Below are 8,441 nucleotides of genomic sequence, written 5' to 3'. Positions count from 1 at the left end.
ATTTAGTATATAACGTATATGTTTTACCACCCTCTTTATAGTCTCTCAAGTTCTAAATCCTTTCTATATATTTAGAAATGTTCCTGGTGATTGAGAAAAAGCTCTTCTTAGGTTTGACAATGGCAATGCTTCTTGGGAACCTTCTCCCCAGAGAGAGATCATTAAATATCTTTTTATATTTAGTTTTCAATTAAGGTATTTTTTTATTCTTTAACATTTTGTCTTTGAATCCTAGCATTCAAAACTGACAGCATAATCCAATGATATAAACAGTCATATTTCTAGATGGAAATTTCAGAAGCTTTAGAATTTTATCCTCCACTAATATAGAAAAATGAACTGTAATACTGCATTCATCTCAATAGATGTTAACACAAAGGAAGTCATTCTAGAATCATCTGAAGAAATTATTTCATAAAAAGGGGCAGATTAGTTTGATTGCTATGGCTAAAATACTTGTGCTTCTTAACATGCTAGTCTTATTTAGAAATGTCCCTAAAGTAACACCTGCTCATTTTGAATAAAATGTCTAATTAGAATAGCTTTCCTTTAATTTTCAGATATGGCAGGCTCTTCCATCTGTAGTCTGAAATAATTGCATACAAAATGATGCTACTTATATCAAATATACCTGAATACTGTATTTGTAATGCACAAATGGTGTAAGCTTTTCTTCAATCGTCAACCTAACTAGCTATCTTAACTTGACTCAGTCTAATTATAAGACTCTCAACAGCAGTGTATGTGCTACTTATTTAATTGTATATCAAGTTTATATGGCCACCCATCTCATGAAAAGGTGACTCTGGGTAACGAAGAACAAGATTTAAAAACAGTAAACATATACAAAATCTATTATTAAAAAATTACAATTTCAAAGTTAAAATAGAGCCACAGATAACAACCAGAATTGTCTCAAAATCTCACTGCTCCTCAGGCTCTGCAAGCTTGCTGATATAATCAGATATTGAGGGGGTTTTAATTGGGGGGAGGGGACAATGTTCCATAAGACAGGCACCATGCCAGAGAAGACCTGCTTCCTGGGACCAACCAAGTCTCTAGCAGATAGCACCTGTAGCATGCCTCTTCTGTCAGATATGCTATGTTTCTATGATTACTCATAAAACTTCAAGAAAGTTATCTGGGTGGTGGTGGTTGTTGTTGTTGTTGTTGTTATTATTATTATTATTATTATTATTATTATTATTATTATTATTATGCTATTATATATAATTATTAATTCTGTCTCAACTTTCTTTTTGTCCAAAGAAACCAGTTAAGATAATTGCTTATTTTTTATATGTCATTATATTATTAATTTTTTTACAGTTTTCCCCCTTTTGGAAGAAATAGCTACCACTGGCCAAATAGCCAAATGAAACATCTTTGCTATAAACTACATAGTAGAAATCTAAGTGAATCAGAGAAGATGCAATCAATGGCTTTAGGCCATACAGTGGTGGCACAGTGGTTAGAATGCAGAATTGTCAGGAGTTTGTTCCTGACCGGCTCAAGGTTGACTCAGCCTTCCATCCTTCCGAGGTTGGTAAAATGAGGACCCAGATTGTTGGGAGCCATAGGCTGACTCTGTAAACTGCTTAGAGAGTGCACTATGAAGCGTATATAAGTCTAAGTGCTAGTGCTATATATGTGAGCATTTTCCTTGTCCAATCCTCTTTAAAACTCACAAAACTCTAATTTACCCCAAAACAAGAAGATTTTGCAGGTAGGAAATAGTGGAAGATAAACATTGCTGGCGTTTCTACTAGACAGAAACAATCATATATGTACTGAAATCAAACACCCTTTTAGATGAATTCAACCAGGTATGACAAGAATTGTCACAGAGATAGACGTTTGAGGTTTAACCTCTGACAAAATGCAGGGCAACAGGGAGAGATGTCATGGCACATATTAATTATGAATGATCCTGGAAGTACTGTAAGTTCAACTTATTTCAGTGAAGAATACAGCTGACTAATAAATTCTAACATTGTACAGTAATAGCAGTAAGTGTGAGATGACATGAAGCTATTTAGTGCAAATGAAGAAATCAGAAGAAGTAAAATATTCCTTAAATAAAGTAAGACAGTAACTTGCTACTAGACAGTTACTTGGATAGGTTGACATATTAACACAAACAAAGATACTCATAAGAAGTAACCAAACTTTTGAGCATTCAGACTCATGGAGAATCACAATTTCTGGAATTAACTGGGTTTACTGACTACCTGGAGTCCAGACGATGAGAAAAAACAGCAAGGCTCATAAAAGCTGATTATATACTTACTTGAGAAATGTCTTTGATTGTGGGAAAACTCATCTTTCAATTCTTGCTCATCGCTGTCTTGCTTGCAAATTACCTCACAAGATTGCCATAATGGTTTCAATGTGATTGAGCTCTATTGTACAGTATATTCCATTCTCATTATGAATCATTTCTAGAATTGGCTTCAAACACAGTTTAAGTGCACTTGTATGTTCTGTGATGAAATCACCTGGAGCTGACTTGTTTTCTTTAAGAATATTTAGCAGAAAGATGATAAAACTGACCTTTTTGATTAGGGACAAAATAATAAAAGACTGGAAACCTTTTATAGACTTTGTGCTGAAAATGGATGAAATGGATGAAAATGAATTGGTGATTTCTGAGTTTTCTGATTAAAAGAGATTGAATGAAAAACAAGTATGCTTAGCAGAATAAATAGATCTTGCAATGTTCTGGTTAATTCTGCCAAACAACCTGTTTCCTCATTCCTGGTATCCTCTTTAAGTCTATTTCAGAGCATCATACAATGCAGAAGTTGGAAGTGACTTTATATACAATCTAGTTCAAATCACTAGTCAGTGCAGAAATTCACGACATCAGCCCTGGTAAGTGGCCATCCAGAAACAAGGAAAGACTGATGAAAAGATATGTGGTCTGCTGCAATATTTTTTTTGAAATAAGTGGAAATGCCTGTGCATATTAGTTAATCTTCTTTCATTTTGTCATATGGAAGTGAGAATAAATATAAGTTGAATGTATTGGGTATGAATAAGTATGAAGTTTGTAAAGTACATAAAGAATGAAAGGGAACTGAATGAATGTAGATTTAATACAAAAGTGAACGACTAGTGTGAAAGCTTAAATGGGAGATTATTTGGTCATATAAAGAGAATAATGAAAATTAAAACACAAAAGTATGAATATATGAAGAAAGAGTGAATAGGTTGAGAGGAAGAGGAACAGTGAAAAATGTATGAGGGGAGAAGATCTTCAAAAAGAGAGTGGGGAGAAGAAAAAGAACCAAAGTATCTGAATTTCTGATGGAAGTAATGTTGGTTTGCAAAGGCAGAAATGTATGTTGTTAGAAACTAGATTTGGCTTTATTTCAATTCTGTTTTCTCATGCTTATAATTTCTTTTGCTTACCATTTCCTACTCCTTTTTTGCACTTTGAATAATGTTGCTTGACCTGAAAAAGTTTTAGTATGAAGGGTATGAATATGCATGTATGTGTGTATGTGATATCTTAATTAGTAGCATGATATCATAAGTTTTACCAAATTCAACCCATTAAACTATTTCTTTCTATTGGTCAGAATTAAGTGCAGGATAGCTATTTATTTATTGGGTTTTATACTTTACAAATGTAGAAATGTAAAGATAGATTGAGCAGATAAAAATTGACTGGCTTGAAAACCCTTCCCATTCCTGACCCTTTACCAAATTCACCATATCAACTTGCTTTTCCAGTTATTAGCAGTTATCTTCATTATGAACTCCATGCTTCTTATCAGAGTTCAGAAATCAGTTGGACCTCTCCTACTGAATGAATGAATGAATGAATGAATGAATGAATGAATGAATGAATGAATGAGTTTCTTTTCCAGCAGGTATTAGTCTTCTAATGTAGCTCTGGTCAGGCAAACATGCTGTCTACCTTCTGGGATTTGAAATGCTAGTGGAGAGTGTAATTCCACCATCAGCTGATCACATAATCAGCATTTCAACTGCAGTTGTAAACCACTTCTCTTCAAACTTTGTGCAGAGTTTGTATGCTCAGCAAACAAGCAAATCTAACTCTTTGCCAGGAAACCACACAATAAGCAAATTATCCTCAAATTCAGCAGTTCACTTTCACAACTGTACAAAACTCACCTATTCCTCTTAAACCTTCTATTTTTTTCTTTTCTATTAATCTGTGGGATGAGATTCCCTGCGTAATAAACCTAGGATTTTAGATTGACTTTTCTATCTGCTATTCAGCATTTCCATTCTTAGCTATTAGAGCCAAGGTGGCACAGTGGTTAGAATGCAGTACTGCAGGCTAATTCTGCTGACTGCCAACTGCCTGCAGTTCAGCAATTCGAGTCTCACCGGCTCAAGGTTGACTCAGCCTTCCATCCTTCTGAGGTCGGTAGAATAGAATAGAATAGAATAGAATAGAATAGAATAGAATAGAATAGAATAGAATAGAATAGAATAGAGCTAGGAGGGACCTTGGAGGTCTTCTAGTCCAGCCCCCTGCTCAAGCAGGAGAACCTATACCATCTCAGAAGGTGATTGTCTAGACTTTTCTTAAAAAATTCTAGTGATGGAGCACCCACGATTTCTGAGGGTAAGCTGTTCCACTGGTTAATTGTCCTCACTGTCAAGAAGTTTCTCCTTCATTCCAGGTTGCTTCTCTCCTTGACCAGTTTCCAACCATTGTTTCTCGTCCTTCCCTCTGGTGCTCTGGTGAACAACCTGGCCCCCTCTGCCTTGTGGCAGCCCCTCAGATACTGGAACACTGCTATCATGTCTCACCTATTTCTTATTTTCTTTAGACTAGCCAAATCCAAGTCCCACAGCCATATGTTTTAGCCTCCAGGCCTTTGATCATCTTAGTTGCTCTTCTCTGAATTTTTTCCAAACTCTCAACATCTTTTTTATGATATGGTGACCAAAATTGGCTGCAGTATTCCAGGTGTGGTCTCACTAGGGTTTTATAAAGTGGTACTAGTACTTCATGTGATCTTGATTCTGCCCTCTGTTTATACAGCCCAGGATTGTATTAGCTTTTTTGGTTGCTGCTGCACACTGCTGACTCATAATCAGGTGATCACCAACTAGGACTCCAAGGTCCCTCTCACAGTTACTATTTTTAAGCCAGGTCTCACCCAATCTGTATTTGTGCCTTTGGTTTTTCCTGCCTAAGTGTAAGACTTTGCTTTTTTCCACATTGAAACTCATTTTGTTGGATAGGGCCCATTGTTCGAGTTTGTCAAGATCTTTTTAGATCCTGAGTTTGTCTTCTGGGGTGTTGGCTACTCCTGACAGTTTGGTGTCATCTGCAAATTGAAGTTCCCCTTCAATTCCCTCATCTACAGTAAGTCATTTATGAAGATATTGGAGAATACTGGGCCTAAGACGGAACCTTTTGGTACCCCACTGCTAATTTCTCTCCATGTGGATGTAGTGCCGTTGAAGACTACTTGTTGAGTACAGTTTGTCAGCCAGCTACAGATCCATCTGGTGGTGATGTTGTGTATTCCACCTTTTCCTAGCTTACCAAGGAATAGGTTGTGGTCTACTTTGTCAAATGCCTTACTGAAACCTAAGTATACTACATCCACTGCATTTCACTGGTCTACTTGTTTAGTCACTTTATCGAAGAATGAGATGAGATTGGTTTGGCATGATCTGTTTTTAACAAACCTGTGCTGGCTACTAGTTATGACTTTGCTTCTAGTTGTTTGCACATCCGTTTTTTGATTATCTTTTCTAGGATCTTCTCAGGTATTGATGTTAAACTGATTGATCTGTAGTTTTCTGGGCCCATTTTTTTTTCCTTTCTTGAAGATGGGGACCACATCAAAACTTTTCTAATCCTTGGGTACTTCCCCGGTGTTCCAGGATTTATGAAAGATGTGGTGCAACGGTTCTGAGATAACATCTGCCAGCTCTTTCAGAACTCTGGGATGTAATCTGTTGGGTCTTGGTGATTTATACTCGTCAAGGTCAGATAGGAGTTCTCTTACCAGATTCTCTTACCAGAAATGAGGACCCATATTGTCGGGGGCAATATGCTGACTCTGTAAAACCACTTAGAGAGGGCTGTAAAGCACTGTGAAGTGGTATGTAAGTCTAAGTGCTATTGCTATAAGTGCTATTAGCTAAGACATAATTGCTGCAGAAGTACTTGCAAGTCGCACTTGGTGGGATATCACAATCTGTCTTTTGGTACCAAAACTTTCTGAAATATCTAATCCTAATTATCTCAGCACATAAGACATATTCATTTACCTGCATATCTAGCTACATTCAGTAAGGAATGAGTTTACCTCTTTGCAGACCATTGTGTTTCATAACATATATTATTGTTTTGCTCTCCAAATAGAGTGTCTTGGGGAAGAAAAGTGAAATATATATATTATATTAGGAAGTGTAGCTGGAACTCCATTTTGTGGCATATAGATGAAAGAAAATGCTTCAATGAACTATAGAACTCATATTACATATACTCATATTAAAGGATTGTTTGATGTGTGCATCAGAAAGCTAAGGAACAGAAATATATTATTCCATCAAAACCATTTTTACACAATAGAATACAGCAATGCTATAGGGGAATATTTGCATATTTTAACAATAACCATAGTAACTTCAGATGTCTATTTTTATGTTACTAGTTACAGTCATACTCATCATAATATGATTGAGCCAATCAGGTGAAAACCTAGAGATCTGAAATTGCTAATCCCAGAAATGATCTGTATCTTTACATCTTGGTCTCAATTCCTGCTTTTTGGGGTAGCAGTTCAATTCAGAGGCTCTTTATTTTAGATTATCATAATTAATTGAAAGATATTACTTTTCAGGGCTTTGCCACATCCAATCTATACTTATTTACAAGAGCTTAATAAACAAAAGAAGTACAACTAAGTCATGCTGATACCTCTTAGGACACTTGAACTGCCATCCCCTCCCCAACTCTGATGTGTGGGGAAAATAGGGATTAGCCTATTGTGTTGTGGTTCACCATGCTTTAAAAGCAAAGTAGAGGAAAATGAAATAATTCCTACAATGCAATTTGCTGGATGTGTGGAATAGAAGCATGTGACTAGTAATATAAGTTCTCTTGATATTATTAGCTGAAGCTAGATGAATCACACAAGGAGTTAACAAAATGAAATTTTATTTTAAAAAGAAAACTTAGGTCATCCCTTACTTTAAAAGCAGTTGTTCCAATGGACCAAAGATTGTGGCTGCTACTGTTACTGAGTTTGGAAAAGACATGGCTTATATATTATTTATTCAGCCTAGAAGAACTGAAAGTAAAGAAAAATAAATATTTTGGGGTATAGTCTAAAGCAGAAGCATTGCAACTAGTAGGACAATACCAAAATGATGAGATATGCAACATGATGTCCTAAGACAAGTTTTCTCCTTTCGCACTTGTACTGTAATGTCATATGTAAGCGTAATGGAATGCATGGATGACCCTGGGCCATGAGGGAAAAAGATGCTTATCAGACAAGATAAGGAAGGAGCCTCTGTGAGGAACTCCCAAAGGACTTAATGGTCAGAGGAAGAAACTTAAGAAGGACCCATTCTAATTGATCATATGGTTAAAAGTGGCAGTAAGAAGTTTTTACTTACAAGATTGATATCAGTCTTCTAGGTAAACCAGACAGGAAACATGACTAGATGATCTAATTCTATTTTACTGTAAAGCCACTTTCACAGAATATTGCAAGTGTCCTGGCTTCCCTGGAATTTTTCAGCTTACTGTGTATTCAAAACCTTTTAGCACAGGCTGAAGAGAGCACTGCTTGTCTCCTTCTCTTAGCCTTAGCATTCACCTTCTTTTCTCCTATTCCTTCCTCATGTTCTTTTTTTTTTTTTCAAAATTTTTTTTTTATTATTTTCAACATAAGAAAAAGAACACATCACAAGTACATCACAATTGAAAACCGCCCCCACCCCCCACCCGGACTTCCCAAACCTAATCCCAGGATACTATTCATCTAAAAGTAACCTTATATTAATATCCCTAACTCCACAAAGTGTAATTCTACATAAGTAGGTGAAATATATGTATATGTATAAAAAGAAAAAAATTTTTTATCTAAAAACCTAACCTATATTCCACCATTCTATGCTTATTTTGAATATAAACAATCCATCTTCTCCATATTAATAAAAATTGTTCATTTGAGTGATCCTTCAAATAAGCCGAAATCTTTGCCATTTCAGCAAGATGCGAAACCTTCAATCTCCAGTCCTCTATTGTAGGTAAAACTTTACTCTTCCAGTTTTGAGCTATCAGCAAACGGGCAGCAGTTAAACAATACAACATCAAATTCGTTTCTTTTACATCCAGATTATGTGTAATACCTAGGAGAAACAACTGAGGCAAAAAAAAAATTCTTCTTTTAAAAACTTGCTGTAAATTCCACCATAATTTTATCCAG

The sequence above is a fragment of the Protobothrops mucrosquamatus genome, unplaced genomic scaffold, assembly GCF_001527695.2.
Source record: "Protobothrops mucrosquamatus isolate PMUCROS unplaced genomic scaffold, P.Mucros_1.0 scaffold636, whole genome shotgun sequence".
NCBI classification, from domain to species: Eukaryota; Metazoa; Chordata; class Lepidosauria; order Squamata; family Viperidae; genus Protobothrops; species Protobothrops mucrosquamatus.
Note: the sequence above shows the minus strand (reverse complement) of the source record.